The 20,528-nt window shown below is 42.5% G+C and overlaps 1 long non-coding RNA gene across 1 annotated transcript; it reads right to left on the bottom strand.

Moving 5' to 3' along the window:
* Nucleotides 1-891: 891 nt before the first annotated feature.
* On the bottom strand, nt 892-3,149 carry LOC142703272 (uncharacterized). The gene is made up of 3 exons (XR_012867475.1): nt 3,019-3,149; nt 1,405-1,465; nt 892-1,141 (listed from the first exon to the last, which is right to left on the bottom strand). It is a non-coding gene; the product is annotated as an uncharacterized LOC142703272 (long non-coding RNA).
* Nucleotides 3,150-20,528: the final 17,379 nt, after the last annotated feature.

The raw sequence follows: 20,528 nt of genomic DNA, 5'->3' as shown, positions 1-20,528 counted from the left end.
GTCAAGTGTTCATCCAGGAGCAGAGTCCCTGGCCAGAGCATTGCCAACACTCTGGTCGTGGATTCCAACATCTCAAGGCCTCTAACGTCACTGTCCATATTTGGACGGTGACGTTAGAAACTCCCTCCAGGAGAGAAATCCAGCTAGAGCAATGCCGATGTTTTGGTTTAGGATTTCGGCATCTTAAAGCTCCTGACCTAACTGTCCATTTTTGAACAGTGTTGTCAGAGGCTCCTCCAGGAGCAAAATCCCCAGCCAGAGCATAGCTCTGGCTTTGGATTCTGAGTTTTTAAGCTCCTAACATCACTGTCCATATATGGACAGTGATGTCAAGAGCTTTTCCAAGACTGGAGTACCCGGCCAGAGCGCTTTTCGATGCTCTGGCTGGTGACTCCGTAATTGAAAGCCCCGGACATCACTGTCTATATATGAAAAGTGACATCAGAGGCTCCCTCTAGAAGCAGAATCCGCGACCACAGCATTGCCAACGCTCTGGCCAGGGATTCCAGCATGTCAAAGCCTTTAACGTCACTGTCCATATATGGACAGTGACGTCAGGGGCTCCCTCCAAAAGCAGAATCCCTGTCCAGAGCGTTGCCGGCTTTCCTGAGCTTAGTACTTAAAGTATCGCTGTGTCCGTGGAGTTCAGGTGACGTATCCTATTGTATGCCTATACAGTGGGATACGTCATTCACTTCTGTTGAAGGTATATGTCAGGACTCCACCCGAAGTATACCTTCCTACGAAAATAAAAACTTTGATGTGAACAGACCCCAAGAAGCCCACAGCTATGAATATATTTAGCACAACATGGGCTGTCAGTGCTCCAAAATCTGCACCAGCTATGAGCTAGCATAGATTTCCGCTATAATTTACACTCAGCGTAAATTGTATTAAATCCGTCATACAGCAGATCCCTTCTTCCTCTGGGCCAGACTCCATTTTTCTACCCGCAGTTGGCACTGACTTGGTGGAGGGAGTGTGTAGATTATTGCCAGTGGATAAGGTATTATAAGGTGTAGGTGCTGAAGCAAGCGTTTCAAATCATGAAGGGCAAGGAGCGAGTCAGGTTGAAGGAGTTGCAATCACTGATAGGGTAATTGAACTTTGCATGCACAGTCACACCAACAGGGAGGATTTTCTGTAAGAGTATTGAGCGTAGTTCAGTGTGAGTAAAAAAGATTTTCACAAAATTAGTTAACAAAGTACCCAAAAGAGGATTTTGAGGTGTGGGGTAGATTTTTTGAGGACTTTATTGGAGTGGCAGTAAGGTTGAAGTAGCCGGCATCGAATCAGAAGCTAAGACTGTTCACAGATGCGTTCATATGGGTACATAGCATATTTTAATGGACAGTGGTGTGTGTGGAAGTGGCCAGCAGTGGGAGAAAATAGAATTAGACTTACCGGTAATTAGTTTTTTTTGTAAAACCTCCATGACAGCACCACAGGAGGTAAGACTCCGCCTCTAATATGGACAGGAAAAAGCACAAGAGGTTAAATAGTCCCACCCCACCGTTTCTCCTCAGTGTATGTCCACTAACCATTTCTGGTAACTTTACATATCTATTACTTGTCATGGAAATCGAAAAAATGAGCAGCAACTCCAATGATTCAGTTGAAAAATGGGTACTTTATTGCCCGTGGAACGTTTCAGCTCTGTCCACTAGAGCCTTTCTCAAGCTTGAGAAAGGCTCTAGTGGACGGAGCTGAAACGTTGCACAGGCAATAAAGTACCGATTTTTTTCACCTGAATCCTTGGAGTTGCTGCTCATTTTTTCGATTTCTGTGTATTTGGAATTTTGGTCTGTTCCTCAGAGCTTGCACCCACACACAGCCAGTGCTGCTGGGCTTTGTATATATCTATTACTTGTCGAAAAATACGTGTAAATAATGTTTAATTAACATAAATAAAAGGGGGGGAATATAAGGGTGCTGTCATGGAGGGTTTACTAGAAACCAAATTACCGGTAAATCTAATTCTATTTTCTCAAGGCACCCTCCATGACAGCACCACAGGAGAATTCCCATATTAAATAATTGGTTGTGGGGGGGGGGGACTACAGCTTGGAGAACTTTCATTCCAACGGAAAGATCCTTGCTGAAAACAGATTTAATCTGTAATGTTTTGTAAAAGTGTGAACGGATGAGCAGGTTGCTGCTTTGCAGATCTGTTCAATGGATGCATCCGCTCTTTCTGCCCAGAATACTGACATAAAGCCTGTAGAGTGGGCCTTCAGATGATCTGAGGGAGACATGTGGAGGTTTTCATAAAATACACAGATCGCCATTTTAATGTATTTTGCCAATGTATTTTTTGCCACCTTCTTTCCCTTATTAGGACCATTGAATTGAATGAAAAGATTAAGATCTTTCCCCCACAAGTTTGTGGACTCAATGTATTGCAGGATTATCCTGCGGACATCTAGTGTGCGAAACTCTTCTTCCTTTTTGTTTGTTGGATTTTGACAAAATGAAGGCACAACCATTAGCAACGTTTCCGTCACTTGAGATCAATGGTGATGCAAACGGAAGCTAAGGTTTCCGTTTGCCTTTCCGTTGAGGGGTTTCCCCGACGGAAACCCTCAAAGGAAAGACAACGCTGATGTGAACACAGCCTTAGAGGGCATCTCTACCCATAAAATGCTGTATTTGGTATTCTTCCATAGTCTAAATTTTTCTTTTTGTCATGCATGTAGCTATATAACTACAATCAGGGGTGCACCAGGCTGTTAAGTAAGTTCTTATGACCTCCAGGAAATGCTGGAGGTTTCTGACATATAGCAGCATTCATGGAAAGAAATCAACATTAGCTTATTGTATATTGAAAGCTGCTGCAGTCCTCAGGAGGAAGGATGTTACAGCAGCTTGATTGGCCATACAATAATTAGATATGAAAAGGGGGACATGGTTTAGAAAACTGCTGCAACTCTTGAAACATGTAAGAAACATGTAAAAATGGCCTAGAGAAAGTCTGAATGTGCCCCCTGCCCTGGCATACAAAACTGGAATGGTCTTTACCTGCTTCCCTGTGGTGAACTTTCCTGCAGAGCCTGTGATTATGATGTGAAGATCTTGTAGCATGAAGAAAATGGTGGTCTTGTCTGAGAACTGAACAGATCTGATGGGACGAAGACTGCTCCACACATAAGAGCTGCTGCATCAGATGCTTGTCTGTAAAAAAGACACATCACAATGCCTTAGTATTCCATCAGCTGTGATGTCATCAACTGAAGGGAGAAGACTATGATGTCAACTGTAGGGAGAAGCCTGTGAGTGTTATAGATGAATATCCATGAAGAATTCATCATTTGTAGAGCAGTGAAAGCAGATCATTATGCTTTATAAACAAATGTACATTTTAAAGCTCTGTTAGTAGAAAAAAAACAACACATCGTATACCATTTTACACGTTGGCAATAGAATTAAGAATCACTACTGTAGGCTTATACTGGAACAATTGTGAACTTATTAAGGTTGCAGCATGCTTGGCCATTTTTATTTTTTTGCCTTCTAGCCGTAAACTTTTTTTTATTTTAATGTCTACGTTTCTATTTGAGGCCTTGTTTTATTTTTGCAGGACAAGGTGTAACTTTTTTATGCATCACGTCCCCGCTAGAAAACTTTCACTTTTGATTAGCACTTTAGAGCTTTACATGTGTATTCTTTTCATTATATTTTTTGTGCTGTATTAACATAATAGCTCAGCGGATGTCTACCTATAATATGCTGCTCTTCAGGAGTATTCCCAGGAACAATCCTCACTTCCACATCTCATGTTAAAAGTGACACTAAGGGTATGTTCACCCTATTTTCAGCCGTAAACGCCTTGAAAAACGTCTGAAAATACATGGCCTGAACGCCTCCGAACATCTGCCCATAAATGTCAATGGGAAAAACTGCGTTTCGTTCCCAAGGGGTGTTTTTTAAGTTTTTTTGTAAAAACGGTACATAAAAAAACGCCCTGTAAAAAGAAGTGCATGTCACTTCTTGAGCCGTTTCGGAGCCATTTTTCATTGTCTCAATAGAAAAACAGCTACAAAAACGGCTGTAAACAAACGCATCAAAAAAACGTTTGATGCATAGAAAAAAACGCCTGAAAATCATAGGCTGTTTTCCCTTGAAAACAGCTACGTATTTTACAGCCATTTTTTGTTAAGCATATGAGCATACCCTTAACCTTAAAAACACACATTAAATAAAATAAATCCTTTTATAAAATTGTCCCCTATAGATAAACCTGCAAGATTTCCAGCAAGCTGCAGAAAAAAGCAGTTGTGATTTTGCAGAAAAGAGGGAGCCTTTTCCTACCAGCCTCCTCTATCCAAACATCTGCAGCGGAAATGCCACTTGTGAACACCCTAAAAGTACGTTCACACTGAGTTTTTTGCAGGCAGAAAAATCTGCCTCAAAATTCCTTCAGGAGGCCGCACTCTCTTTGCTGCATTTTTTTTGCTGAGTTTTTCGCCTGCGGCCCGTGAGCGCTGTGATGTCAATGGGAGGTCAGAGATGGAAACGCCTGAAGAAAGAGCATGACGCTTCTTTTTCCTGCAAGTGTTTTTTTTCCACTCGCAGGAAAAAACTCCTCTACCTCCCATTGAAATCAATGGTAGGCGATTTCTGCAGTTTTTTGGCGTAGTTTCCAACGTGGTTTCCGCGCCAAAAACAGGGCCAAACAATCTCAGTGTGAATTAGGCCTAAGGAAATTCCGCAGCATTTACAGTAGCAGCACAGTGAATGAGATTTGAACAAATCTCATGCAGACGCTATAGTAAAAATCTGCAGCAAAAACGTTCATAAATTGACCTGCAATGCAGATTTTAAATCCGCAGCATGTTAATTTATGCTGCGAATCCGTTGCTATTTTGTTGCGGGTTTTCCACATTGATTAAATTCAATGGGTAAAACCCGCAACAAAATAGCAACAAATCCGCAGCATAAATTGACAAGCTGCAGATTTAAACTCTGCACCGCAGGTCAATTTATGCATTTTTTTGCTGCGGAAGTGAAACCTAGAACAAATAGCAAATGTTGCGACTTTTGTGGCGGAAACGCTGCGATTCCGCTTCAAAATTCACAAAAACGCTAATGCTTACCTCCGGCCGTTGTCATAGTGACGCGTTTCTCTGTTCTGAGTAACACCTGGCCTCCTGGGATGACGTTTCAAACCATGTGACTGCTGCAGCCAATCACAGGCTGTGGTGGTCAATTGGGCTGCAGCATCATTCCAGGAGGCCAGGCTGCACTGAAACGGAAGAAGGCGTTGCTACGACAACAGCCATGGGTAACTATCAGCTTCTTTTATTTATTTTAAGCAGTGTTTCTGCAGCGGAGATTCCGACCGAAAATCTGCACCATGTGCACTTTTTCAGGCGGAATTCCCTGCAGGTTCAAGGTTGGATATGCTGTGTAGCCTAAGGCCTCATGCACACGACCGTAGCCATGTGCACGGCTGTGATTTTCGGGTCGGCCGGCAGCAGACTGTCAGCCGCGAGCCGCCCGCAAATCGCGGGCCATGCACATGGCCGCGGCCATTATTTTCAATGAGCCCGGACCGCAGAACACGGCCATAATAAAGCTTGCCCGTTCTTTCTGCGGTGCAAGAGGCCTAAAGCTGGGTTCTCACTGTGCAGATTTTGCAAGTATTTTTTAACCCAAAACTAGGAACGTAACCTAAATAGAAGAAATATAAGAATTGAGAATATAAGGGAAGGCCTTATAGGTCCGCTCTCCTTGATCCAATTCTGGCTTTGGCTTAAAAAATCCGCAGCAAATCTGCACTGTGGAAACCCAGTCTAAGGGCATGACCAGACGTGGCATATTTCTTCCGCCACTATCCGCATCAATGCCGCACATAATCTGCGTTGCAGATTCTGTTGCGGCTTTGTCTAAAATGGGCATTAAATTGATGCGGATTAGCCATTGCGTATTGAGGTGAAAGTACTTCCCTTCTCTCTATCAGTGCAGGATAGAGAGAAGGGGCAGCCCTTTCCCTAGTAAAAGTAAAAGAAATTCCTACTTACCCGGCCGTTGTCTTGGTGACGCGTCCCTCTTTCAACATCCAGCCCGACCTCCCTGGATGACGCGGCAGTCCATTTGACCGCTGCAGCCTGTGATTGGCTGCAGCCGTCACTTGGACTGAAACGTTATCCCGGGAGGCCGGACTGGAGGAAGAAGCAGGGAGTTCTCGGTAAGTATGAACTTTTTTTTTACACGTCGATCTATATCGGTAGTCACTGTCCAGGGTGCTGAAACAGTTACTGCCGATCGCTTAACTCTTTCAGCACCCTGGACAGTGACTATCTCCTGACGGCACACACGTAGTCACCCGTAATTACGGGAGCCCCATAGCCTTCTATGGGCCTGCCCGTGCCCTAAAAACGGGCCGTGATTACGGGCGTTCAGTCTGGCTATAGACCTAGAAATACATAGGTCATGCCAGAATGAAGAAATGTCATGTTCGTAAAGCAAATACGCTACGCAACACAAATAACATCTGCGGACTTCATTGCGGAATTTTGACTCTCCATTGAAGTCAATGGAGAAATTACGCAATGAGTCCGCAACAAGTCCGCTCCACGTCCGCAACAACCAGTGTAAGCTGCGGACACCAAATTCCGCACCACAGCCTATGGTCCGCAGCGGAGTTTTCCGCAACGTGTGCACGAACCTAACTAAAAAGCAGTGGAAAGCAATGGAGAATATGTCCGCTGCGGATTACCGCAGCGGACTGTCAGCAGCGGAATTCCAGAGCAATTCCGCCACGTCTGGTCATGCACTAAGGGTGTGTCCAGATGTGGCAGTTTTGCTGCCAATTTGCGGCGTGAGTTCTGCATCGCAAATCCGCAGCAGTTTACAGTACATCAAAAGTGGATGGGGTTTTCAAAACCCCATCCACATGTAGCAGAAGACGACCGCAATAACAGCGGAGCATTCTGCATATTTTCAAATCTGGAGCGTGCTCATTCTGTTGCGGAGAAGCAGCGGATTTTCACTGCGGATTTCAGCCTTTGCAATGCATAGGCTGAAACCTACATCAAATCTGCTGCTAAATCCGCAACTAAATCTGTATGTAACATATGTGGATTTTCCAAGAATTCACATCAAAATCTGCAGGGAAATTGTCCGCTAAGTCCCCCTACGGATTACAGGTTACCCAGGTTCCTGAAAGACAAATCTGCATAGATATAGTGCAATTTGGTAGCGACGAGGGGTATTTATTTAGGGGGATTAAGTATTCAGCAGATCTCTATTACAGTTCCACATGGTTTGTTACGCCGCTTTTCTGGAACCCTCAAGGGCAAATCTGTCTAAATATGACACAATTTGAGAGATAAGAGCGGGATTTATTTAGTTCGGTTTAATGTTTAGCAGTCTCTATTACAGATTCACATGGTTTGTTACCCAGCTGTCCCAGTACCCTGAAAGGCTTTGCCTTATCTGTGGCACAATTTGGTAGAGAGGAGGGGCATTTATTTAGGGGGATTTCGTATTCTACAGTCTCTATTACAGGTTCACATGGTTTGTTACCCAGCTTTCCTGGGATCCTGAAAGACAAATCTGGCTAGCTAAGGTACAGTATGCAAAATGTATCACTGCATAAAAAGGCAGGTGTGTTAATCGCAGCTTCACAGGGATTCTTGGCTACTGATTAGCAAATCTGACTAGTAATGCTACGATATAGGAGTTGGAGATTTATCAATGCAGGACTAGGCAGATCTGGCATTCTGCCGCCTGGGAAAGATGGGTAACAAACTTTGTGGGGCTGTTGTGATGGATGACATATTGGTCATATAAAATACACACAATACTGCTCTGGTACGTTGTGTATATCCATCAAATAGTATCAGGGCAATATGGCTTGTGGTCACCAGTGCAGCTCCACAGTGTTGCTGTTCTATGAGAGCTGAGTGACTAGTCGTTCTAGATATATATATATATATATATATATATATATATATATATATATACATACAGGCCATGCTCCAGGTTTATGTGGGCCATTGGGCGACACAGACTTAGTAGGCCCCTTTGCGGGGGATCTCAGAGCGGCAGTAAAATGGCAGAAAACGTCATAACATTTTCATTTTTTCGTCGACGGAGCTGTATGAGGGCTTGTTTTCTGCGAGACGAGCTATAGTTTATATAGGTACCATTTTTGGATACATGCTACTTTTTGATCACTTTTTATTCCAATATTTGTAGGGCAAAGTGACCAAAAAACAGATATTCTGGTATGGTTTTTTGCGGGTTTTTTTTTACACCGTTCACCGCGTGGAATAAATAAAATAATATTTTTATAGTTTTGGCCGTTACGGACACGGCGATACCAAATATGTATGGTTTATTTTTTAATAATAATGGAAGTTTTCCGTGCTAGGCAGACCGCCACCAAGACCCCTGCAATTTCATTGCTGGGGCTCCGATGAGCTGCAAACAACTTAAATGCAGCGATCGTTTTTGACCGCTGCATTTAAGGGGTTAATAGCGGGGATCGAAGATAATTTTGGTCCCCGCCAATGCAGCCGGATGTCAGCTGTAATACACCGCACCAACTCAGGATACGGCAAAATGCGGGAAGCACTAGCTTTCCATGACGTATCCATACGGCAAATGTCGGGAAGGGGTTAAAGAGGCTCTGTCACCAGATTTTGCAACCCCTATCTGCTATTGCAGCAGATAGGCGCTGCAATGTAGATTACAGTAACGTTTTTATTTTTAAAAAACGAGCATTTTTGGCCAAGTTATGACCATTTTTGTATTTATGCAAATGAGGCTTGCAAAGGTACAACTGGGCGTGTTTAAAGTAAAAGTCCAACTGGGCGTGTATTATGTGCGTACATCTGGGCGTGTTTACTACTTTTACTAGCTGGGCGTTCTGACGAGAAGTATCATCCACTTCTCTTCAGAACGCCCAGCTTCTGGCAGTGCAGACACAGCGTGTTCTCGAGAGATCACGCTGTGACGTCACTTCCCCAGGTCCTGCATCGTGTCGGACGAGCGAGGACACATCGGCACCAGAGGCTACAGTTGATTCTGCAGCAGCATCGGCGTTTGCAGGTAAGTCGATGTAGCTACTTACCTGCAAACGCTGATGCTGCTGCAGAATCAACTGTAGCCTCTGGTGCCGATACGATGCAGGACCTGGGGCAGGAAGTGAGTGACGTCACAGCGTGATCTCTCGAGAACACGCTGTGTGTCTGCACTGCCAGAAGTTGGGTGTTAACGAACAGAAGTGGATGATGCTGATTCGTCAGCATCATACACTCCCATTCCTAACGCCCAGCTAGTAAAAGAAGTAAAAACGCCCCGATGTACACACATAATACACGCCCAGTTGGACTTTTACTGTAAACACGCCCAGTTGTACTTTTGCAAGCCTCATTTGCATAAATACAAAAATGGTCATAACTTGGCCAAAAATGCTCGTTTTTAAAAAATAAAAACGTTACTGTAATCTACATTGCAGCACCGATCTGCTGCAATAGCAGATAGGGGTTGCAAAATCTGGTGACAGAGCCTCTTTAAATAGAGAAATATTTACATAATAAAGCTGTGGCCACTTCCACTTTACCACACAAGGTGTCTTTGGTTTGATTTAAGGTAAAATAATGGTGTAATAGGTCCATGGCAAGTTGGTTTTAACCCCTTAAGGACACGGCCAATTTTAGCCTTGAGGACAGAGCAATTTTTTTTTAAATTCCCTCTTTGCATCCCGACGCTCATAACGCTTTTATTTTTTGTACGACGTAGTTGTATGAGACTTTGTTTTTTGCGGGACGAGTTGTACTTTATGTACGTACCATTTTTTGGTACAAATACATTATCGTTTAATTTCTATACATTTTTAATTAGATTAAAATGCAGAAAAAAAGCAGTTGCGCAGCAGTTTTAATATTTATTTTTTTGCACCATACACCGATCATCATAAATAATGTTATACATTTGTTGTACAGGTTGTTACGGTCGTGGCGATACCAAATATGTCTGTATTATTTCATGTTTTGGGACTTATATTTTAAAAAGTTTATTTATTATAAAAAATGTGTGTTTCTGTGTGTTTTATTTACTTTTTATTTATTTATTTACCATTATTTTTTTTTACATTCATTTAACTTTTTTTTTAAAATCCCATAAAGGGATTTATCATTTTGATTTTTATTTTGTAACTGTAATGTACTGGAATAGATCTATATGCCAGTACATTAGCCTGTTACTGATCGTACACAGGCAGTTGTTAGGGCACACCTCAGTATGCCCTAACAACAGGAAATATGTTCAGACAGCCCTGGGGTCCTTCACTGGACCCTGGGCTGTCTGGCCATACGAGTTGTGGGCTTTGATCGCGTCACAGTTATTTTCTGTGACGCGATCAATGTGCAGTCCCCTCTCTTTGAACGCCGCTATCAGCTGTCATCGCGGCGTTCAAAGGGTTAACAGCGGAGAGAAGATGTTTCTTTTCTCTCCGCTGTCAGAGCGGGGCCGTGGCTGTGTATTACAGCCGTTGCCCCGCTCTCGATCGCGCGCACAGACGCGCACAGGGACGGCTGTCACACAGGACGAGTATGCTCGTCCTAATGCGCGAAGTGCTCGCCGCTCAGGACGAGCATACTCGTCCTGTGTCGGCAACCAGTTAAGTTGGTGAATGTCCTTGCAGTCTAACAGTAGAATGGTAAAGCCACAGATCCTATGTAATGTATCCACGGGCTAACTGAATATGACTAAACATGGTGCCAGTCATGTGACCATCCCCTCTACATACACACACATACATCATGTGACACCTAGCATTAACATGACATACATGTGTTGGGACCACATAAAGGACACATCCATGGTTAAGTGAATAGGACTAATGGTAGAATAATGACGACCAACCACATCACTGTTCATGTATTTACTAAAATGGCCGCCTGTCTCTAGGTGATATTTAAAATGTCTGCCTCTCTCTAGGTAATGTTATCATGTTGTTAATAAAGTTAACTGTTTTAAAAAATTAAAAAAAACACATAGAGGAGACAGATAGTATTATGTAAGAGCTGCTTCTACACAGACACTGACAGACATGATGAGAGGCTGCTGGTAGAGGGAATACTTATAAAGTCTCATGCACATGGCCGTAGCCATGTGCACGGTCCGTAGTTACGGGCACGGATGGCCACGGACTGTCACCCACGTTTGCGGGTCATGCTCCCTTTATAAAGTATAGGAGCACGTTCCGTAAATTCAAAAAATAGGTCATGTCCTATATTTTGCAGTTCATTTCTACGGCCCTTACACCTTTAGACATTAACACCTTCCCGACCGCCCACTGTCTTTTGATGTCAGGCGGTGCAGGTGCTTAGTCTACAGAGACGTCTTTTGGCGTCGCTGTAGATCAGGCTCATGAGTTCTCCTGTGAGCGCTCGTCCTCTAAGCAGGAGCTGTAACTAACAGCTCCTGATCCTAGAGAAGCCTCTTTAACACAGCTGGGGTTGGCAAACATTCAGACCCCAGCTGTTTAACACTTTGATCGCCGCGGTCCGTGACCGCGGCATGATGAAAGGGAATTCCCCTCTTTGATTGCATCACCGGGATTCCGGTGATGCGATCAAACACCGGGGGGTCCTTCTGCAGTCAGCCCTGCGGACCTACAAAGGACCCCAGGGCTGTCTGTTCCATTTGCCTGCTGTTCGGGCACACTATGCTGCCACTGTGCTGCCCGATCAGCAGCCTGTGTCATAGTGACACAGTGTAATGTATTAGCGTACAGGAGTATGCTAATACATTACAAGTAAAAAATAAAAAAAGTTACAAATAAAGTTATCCCTTGATGGGACTAAAAAAAAAAAGTAACAAAACAAATAAATAAATAAATAAAAAAAGTCCCAAAAAGAGTCTTTATTTTGCATAAAATATATTTTATTGCCCCTACACTAAATACTAAATAAAAACAAAAAACCTACACATATTAGGTATCTACACGACCGTAATAACCTGAAGAATTAATCTAATGGGTTATTTAGCGTGAAACGTGAACGGGATAAAAAATAAACAAAAAAAAACTATTCCGAGAATCACTTTTTCCTATATTCACGCTGTAAAATACTGTGGGGAAAAAAAATAATAATTCTCTCGCATAAAACAAGGCCTCATACAGCCACGTCAATGAAAAAATAAAAAAGTTATGGCTGCTGAAACGCAGAGAGGCAAAAACAGAAAAATTGAGCTGGTCATTAAAGAGGCTCTGTCACCAGATGATCAAATCCCTATCTCCTATTGCATGTGATCGGCGCTGCAATGTAGATAACAGTAACGTTTATTTATTTTTTTAAACGATAATTTTTGGCCAAGTTGTGAGCAATTTTATATTTATGCAAATGAGCCTTTCTAATGGACAACTGGGCGTGTTTTCTCTTATTACCAACTGGGCGTGTATTGTGTTTGTAACATCTGGGTGTGTTTACTTGTTTTACTAGCTGGGCGTTGTGAATAGAAGTGTATGTCAGCATCAAACACAAGTAAACACGCCCCAGATGTTACAAACACAATACACGCCCAGTTGGAACTAAGAGAAAACACGCCCAGTTGTCCATTAGAAAGGCTCATTTGCATAAATATAAAATTGCTCATAACTTGGCCAAAAATGATCGTTTAAAAAAACCCAAAAAAAACGTTACTGTTATCTACATTGCAGCGCCGATCACATGCAATAGGAGATAGGGATTTGATAATCTGGTGACAGAGCCTCTTTAAGGTCTTTTCAGGCCCAGACATTAAGGGGTTAATGTGTCAGTATTTTTACCTGCAATTATGGATCTGTAATTGCGGATAAAAATGATGGTCGTGTGCATGAGGCCTAACTTCTGTTCCTTAGTAAAATGCTTTTCACGGGTTAGATACCTGGACAGTGTTACCTGAATGCCAGGGGTCACATGGAGTGTGCGCCCGTGCGTGAATGTATCACATGACTCACCCCGTATTTAGTCAATTCAGTTAGCCCATGGATGCATTACTATGGACTATACTTTTATTATTATTTATTTATTTTTACAGTGGCAACTGCACTGATATGAGAAAGATATGTGAGCAGAATTTCTAATACATGTATAGTAGAAAACGGTATGATTTCCTATTCTATAAAGAAATTAAACAAATAAAAACTGGACAATCCCTTTAATAAATTTGTTGCATCTTCGGCTGGCCATGTCCCACAGAGTAAAATCCAGTTTGTGACGGAAATTGTAGTAAATCTTTTGGACCGTGGGTGGCCCTGTCCCTCCTGCCAAGCCGCTCCCATTTTTTTTAAAGTGGCAAGAGCATTTCAAAAACAACAAATAAATCGCAAATTATTCTGCAATAGGGCGTGCGCCGTAATTTTTGGCTTTTTAATGCCAGAAAACTGGGGTGATGCCCTTCATAAATCTCCCCCATGCTCTCATACAGTATATAACAGTTTGCCACACATTAGTAATAGTCCATACAAAGTGGCCAACCACTTAACAACAAGGGAAATTTGAAATTCAGCAGTCTGGAAACCATTTGAGACCACACTTGGCACATACATTCTGAATGTACAAACTAAATACATACATACATGTGGCATCAGGGCAACAGCGAGTATACTACATGCTCAGGTTGGTTTTTAGCATATTTGGTTGTTTGTCTTTAGCATATTTGGTTGTTTGTTACCCAGCTTTCCAATGTTCCTGAAAGCCTAATTATACAGCGAGATTGGAAAGTCGGAATTATCAAGGCATAAAAATGCAGATTTGCCTTTTAGGAACTTTGGAAAGCACTCCTTGTAGAACTATAATGGAGGCCACAATTGGCCACAATAAACACTGCCACATTGATGCTATACGTTTGTATATATAATATTTTGCTACTATGATTGCGTCTGCTATAAAAATGCCTTTTATTATGCCACTGAATGTCAGTGAGGTGGAGCCAGCTATGTGTAATACTGCTCTAAGACCCTGTTTACATAACGTGGGTTATGTAAGGTGGGTTTGAAGGCAGGACTATGTGTGTATATATATATATATATATATATATATATATATCTTACTAATATATCTTCATCAGCAGTTCTGCTGTTTTTTCTTCTTTCACTCCAGCCTTGCAATAAATTACAGCAGCCAGAAACTAACATGATACAGAATCTGGCTCGGCAGTCGGGCCAGACAAGAGGGGGAGGGGGTCTGCATAGAGTAGGAGAGGAAAATACAGGTGGCTCAGTCCTGTCCTCTGCTCACCTCTCTAGTTTTCATTATGGCTCCCCTACTGCTGTCCTGGGCTATCTGCATGATATACAGACTTCAGCTTTCTGAGGGAAGTGTATGTGTAACGTGTGTACTGTGTTATTATACGTTTGTAATGTTTTTTTTGTGTGTAATATGTGTATATATGTGTATATACTGTATGTGCATGTACTGTACATATATATTTGTGTAATGTGTGTGTGTGTATATACTGTGTGTGCATGTACTGTGTGTGTATATATAATATGTGAGCAATGTGTGTGTTTGTATATATGTGTGTACAGTGTCAGACTGGCCCATTGGAGCACCAGAGGATCCTATAATACCCCAGGCATGAACATTAGAATGTTTTTTTCCCTGGTGTTGAAATTTTAACTCATCAAAGTCAGGAGATGATTTCCTTAAAGGCTATGTATACCTTTGAGGGGCATTTTTATTTTTTTAAATTTTTTTAATTAACCACTTCCTGGTCAGGAGCTTTAACGCCCTTCCTGATCAGGCCAATTTTTAAGTTTTAGCCATGTGCCAATTTAAAAGCAAATTGTTCTATTATTTTTTCAACCTACTGTATTTGGTCTTGTTTTTCTCAGTACATATTGGGCTTCCATATTGTGTAAAAAAATAATATATTTGACTTTTTTTTTAAATATGGAAGGAAAAATGGAAATAAAAGTAGAAAAAATGTGAATGTGTGATTTTAGGTGATTTTTTTTTTACATCTGGTGCATGCCAATGGGTAAACACACAAATTTGCCAACTTCTGCTGACTTCAACTGTACCAAATATGTGTGAATTTCTTACATGCTGGGCGCAAGGTGGCGCATAAAATGGTGCGCAAACTGACTTTTAGAGAAAAAATTTCCAATGCTGGTTCGCTGAGACCATACGACCATTACAGATGTTGTGACGTTTCCAGTCCACAAAAACTCATTCCTCAGGATAGGCCATCAATATCTGATGGGTCAGGGTCCGGCACCCCCGTCGATCGGCTGTTTTGAAGGGGTAACCGTGCTCATACGAGCGCTGCTTCCCCTCTATTTCCTTTACTGCTCACACTATGAATCGAGGACACACTTGTAGCGGCGGTTCACAGTTTTACAGCCTTCTCCCATTTAAGTGTATAATGTAATACTGTGAACCGCCGCTACAAGTGTGTCCGCGATTCACAGTGTGAGCAGTAAAGGAAATGAAGAGGAAGCGACGATCGTACGAGCATTGCGGCCCCTTCAAAACAGCTGATCGGCAGGGCTGCAGGGAGACGGGCCACCAACGATCAGATATTGATGGCTTATCCTGAGGATTGGCCATCAATTTTTGTGGACTGGAAAACCCCTTTGACACCCCAAAAATGATTATTTTATGGAAAGTAGACCACAAGGTTTAATGTCATATCATATCGTGTAAAATGTCTACAGCATGCAGATGAGTTTTGTAAAATCACATCTACTTGCCTTGTACTGTAATCCGCTGCAGACTATGACTGCGCAAAGCCGCAGGTAAAATTTGCAGTGAATCCGCCACATCTAACGTCCCCCTAAGGCCCAGTTCACAGAGTTTTTTGGTGCTGATTTTGACGTGGAAAAGGGCGAAATTGTTGTTTTTTCCCGGGCAACTGGGTGGCAGAAAAAGCATTTTATGCCCGCGGTCCTCAATGGCCTCAGGCAAAAAAAAAAACAGCAAAAAAGTGCAGGCAGGTCAAAATCGACCTCAAAATTCCTTTTTTACTGCCTGCAAAATACTCCGTGTGAGTTACATGGTGACTTTCGCCACGACACAGGTCATCCGACCAAAGATCGCTATGTCCCATAGCCTACACCACAAGTAATGAAAGTCAATGTGGTTGCGTCGCAACCTGCAAGTAACTGCGTCACGACTGGATTTCTTGCAACTGCCATGTCGTGGTAACTTGCACGTTGCGACACAACCACATTGACTTTTATTACATGCAATGTAGGCTACGGGACATAGCGATCTTTGGCCGGTCGACCTGTGTCGTGCGTGGCCAAAGTCTCCGTGCAGCTGACAGACAAAATTATTTATAGAGAAAATCTTTACTGAAAAGAAAAAAAAGTATGTGTGTGTTTTTTTTTTGTTTTTTTTTACATTACATTTTTCTTCTCCCTCTCTGGCAGCCTGTCACAGCGATCACCTGACCAGAGACCACTCTGATACTCGGTGATACAGCTGTCTCTAGACAGCTGTATCATGGAGCTCCTTACCGTCGGCACACATATAATCATTGCTGAGACAGGCTGTCACAGCGTTTACATAGCTGGTCTCTTTACCATCGGCGCGCAAGCGCTGCTGGGAGGAGCAATGTGATCGCTGTGACATGCTGTCACAGGGATCACCTGACTGGAGACCACACTGAGTGGTCTCCGGGTGAAAACTCTGTGATATCAGCTGGCTCTAGACAGTGCTCTAGTAAGTGCTGCTGTTAGGAGCAATGTGATCGTTGTGACAGGTTGTGACCACGCTGACTGGTCTCCGGTTAAAGTTCCATGATACAGCTGTATAGAGAAAGCTGCATCACGGAGCTAAATGCCGCCGCGGAGCGGCAAATCTGCTTACTCTGTTCTGGAACGACCCTGCAGAGTTAATTGCGGACTGCACGGAAGTTTATAGTCTATGGGCGGTCCGCAAGTGGTTAAACAGGTCAGTCAGTGTGTTTGGTGTAACTTTATAAATAGTTTTTATTAAAAATCTGTTTTACTTTTTGAGATACAGCTGCTCTGTATTCTCTATACAGAGCAGCAGTATCTTTCGCTATGATCTTAATCCGTCAGTCCCGCGGACCTGACGGGTTTAGTGTCAGAAGGTGCTGCGTGTCTGTGACATGCAGAATCTACCTGCAATCTATCACATGATGGATAACAGGTGGATCGTGAGTGTCAGAGACGTACAGGATCCAATTTCACTGAACCCGTCAGTCCTATGGACCTGACGGGAACAGGATTTAGCGCTACATACAGCTACTCTGTATACAGAAGCAGCTGTATCTAAAAAAGTACAAATAATTTTTTAATAAACACTAATTAAAATGTTACACCAATCACACTGATTGACCTGTTTATTAAAAAAAAAAAATACAGTACATACTCATCAAAGTTTTACATAGCCTTTAAAGGGGTTTACAGGACAGTAAAAATTAATGGCCTATCCTCAGGATAGGGCATCAATAGTTGATGGATCGGAATCTAACTCCCGGGACCCCCGCCGATAAGCTGTTTTGAAGGGGCCGTAGCGCTCATATTTCTACTGCTGTTCCATGGCAATTAGGGGACATACTGCTAGTTGCACAGGGGCCCCTATAGGAGGGTGGCCCAACTGGTTTGCTGTAGTGTTAGGTGGTGAGTGTAAGAAGAATTTTTACATTTATTTTAAAATGTAACAAAAGGGGTGGAGCTTAACAAAAGGGGCGGTGTTTATCGGCTACATGGACGGGCTTAGTGGTGGTAGGGAGTTTGGGTACAGATGCCTATGTCCTACTAGCATTCTGCTTGCCAGTTGCCAAGGTCCAGCACTCTACAAAAGAAAGCAGGAAAATATTGCAATGGGAGTGAAGAGTTTTGTTTGTTTGTTTGCTTGTTTGTTTGTTTGATTGATGTATTGTATGAGTGTATTATGCAGTGTGTGAGCTATGTGTGTGTCATGTGTCTAATGTACCAGCGGTGTCAGTGTGTCCAATGTGTGAGCTGCGTTTGCTGTATGTGTCCAGTGGCGTTTGTATTGTGGAGGGCAAAGGTAACAGGTTGGCATCAGTTCTGTGCGAGGACAGAAAGTGACAGGAGCTATGTTGAGGTGGGGTGGAGAAGGCAGACGGTGGCTTGTGCTTAGTTATGGGAGATGGCCATGGGCACAGTAGAAGTTGGCAGGGGCTCAGTTTGGGGAGGAGACGGTGTGTACAATAGATGGTATAAGGGTGTGGAGAAGGATTTCTAACCCTTAAAGAAAACTTTGCTGCCTACTTTGTATAAATGCAAGTATTTGTTGTTTTTGCTGCTGTCCCCTCCCCCAGGTGCCATTACATAGAAAGGGTGGCCACTTTGACCTGTGTATTTATTTGGGCCAGTTATATCATTTTTGTATATATGTCTTTGACTGTTTTTCCCCTCAGAAGGTGATATAGTTTTAAGACATGTTATGTTGTGCTGCTGTTATTGCATTGTAACGTTATGACTGTACACGTGATCCTTCCCATGTGTACAGCATGCATCAAGTACAGTGCAGTTGCAGCCTGTGACTGACAGACCAACCAGGGAAGAGTGCCCTTGGCTCTTTCTGTGACAAAATGTGAGCCAGCCAGCAGTCATCCGAATGAGTAAACCGCGTCTAAGAACTATGCCTCTAATATTGAGGAGTTTTGTAGTTCCTGCTGTGGTTGGGTGTACTATCAACACTGGCTTAGTAAAGTTGAGTTTGCAAGAATTCTCCTGTCTTCATACCATCAATGCTGCGAAACACCTGCATTAACCCTTACTACACCACCTGCCCGGGTACACTTCCTTACAGTGAGGCTCTGTGAGGAAAGAGGGCATGAAAGGTGGCCACAGGCTCTGTGGGGTAGCAGGGGAGCACAGGGTGACAAGCAGGCACTGCCTACCTCAGCAGACACTCTTCAGCTTCTTCTTCTGGCTGGGCTGGCACTGCTGTACAGGGCTTGCTTCAGACTGGTGGCAGGCACTCAAGACTCCTGCCTCAAACAAAGCTCTGCCTCCTCAAACATACACAGAAACCTGTGTCACTGTAAGGAGGGAAAAGACAGAGTTGGAGGGGCTAGTATGAGTGGGGGCGGGCACTGGCTGTTGCTTGGAATCCGTATAGGTCAACGGAACAGGGCTCTGCGATGCTATAGTTCCATTCACCTAAATGCCGCTATATGGGCCCTATAGTGTCAGGATAGAGATGGACACCTTTATAAGTTTTACATGTTTAGTGGTTTCCTGGAGTTAGAAAACTTGCACTAAGTTTCAGTCAGCAAATTTCATTCAGAAGTATTGTAATGTATTATATTAGCAATCAAGATATTGGATGTTCAAATCCCGCAGTAGGACTAAAATAAAAACGTAAAAAAAAAAGTTTAATGAAGTTTATAGAAAAATGAAAAATAAACTAGTTTCCCTTACAAAATGCCTCACAGTACAAAAAAAAATATGTAAAAACTACAAAATTGGTATCTTGGCATCTGTAGCGACCTGTACTATAAAAAGAAAACATTATTTATCCTGCACAGGGAATAACGTAAAAACCAATGTCAGAATTGCTATAATCTCGCCTCCCAAAACAGCAAAAACAACTAATCAAAAAACAATTGTGAAAAAAAAGTTTAATTCTCAGAATGAGGTGTTTTTAAAAGTTTTTATTTAGCAAAACTAATAAAACACAAAATAACTTTATATGTTTGCTATCGCCATAATTGTAACGACCTGCAGAACAAAGTTATGTAATTTGTACTGCACATTAAACAAGACTAAAAGTTGTTCAATACTTTTATGTACCCCAAAATGGTAAGATTAAAAAATCCTGCAACAAATAGGCATTTATAAGGCTGTGTCGATGAAAAAAGCAAAAAAAAAACAATGGAAATGGGGAGATGAAAAAAAAACAACATGTGTACCCCAACATGGTACCATTAAAAATACAATGATTACACTTTATAATATGCATGCTGTTTGCTTTTGCACAGGTCAATTTAAATAGAGGGGGAAGCATATATTTGTAAATCTGTCATTAACAAGAATACATAAAAACATGGGATTTATTTTGTTATTAAGACATTTATCATTGTCAAAGAAGTGTTATCCATGTCATGTACAGATAAGGTACAAGGGGTACACGCTGCGGCCAAACAGCATTAGATGTCGCATAGCCAAGAACTGCTTAGTAAATACGAAAATAAAACCGCGTGGGTTTTGCCACCCAGCAGCTACCATTGTTCAGCTGCAGGGTGCATGGGCACCATAACTGTCAGTTAGTCACATGGCTGCTTAACATTAAAGCAACAACTGAACAGTTCAGCCCCATCTGTTGTAATACACTGCATAGTGTAACTATATTGTCCTGTGTGTAGTGTGTTAAGAGTAGCGCTTACCGATAGATGTACAAGAGATCCGTGCAGTCAAAACAGGTACATATGAAAGGAGATAATGTGCAGGACATTGCTCCTCAGAGATCACGAGTCACTGGAAGAGCCGTTATAATACAATTGATTGCGGCAGTTGGTCGACGGTCTTACCAACCAGTTCAAAACATACCAGGGCGTACAACCAATCACACTACCAGACATGT

This window comes from Rhinoderma darwinii, unplaced genomic scaffold, assembly GCF_050947455.1.
Source record: "Rhinoderma darwinii isolate aRhiDar2 unplaced genomic scaffold, aRhiDar2.hap1 Scaffold_2739, whole genome shotgun sequence".
Lineage (NCBI taxonomy): Eukaryota > Metazoa > Chordata > Amphibia > Anura > Rhinodermatidae > Rhinoderma > Rhinoderma darwinii.
This window is presented reverse-complemented; position numbering and strand designations above follow the sequence as displayed.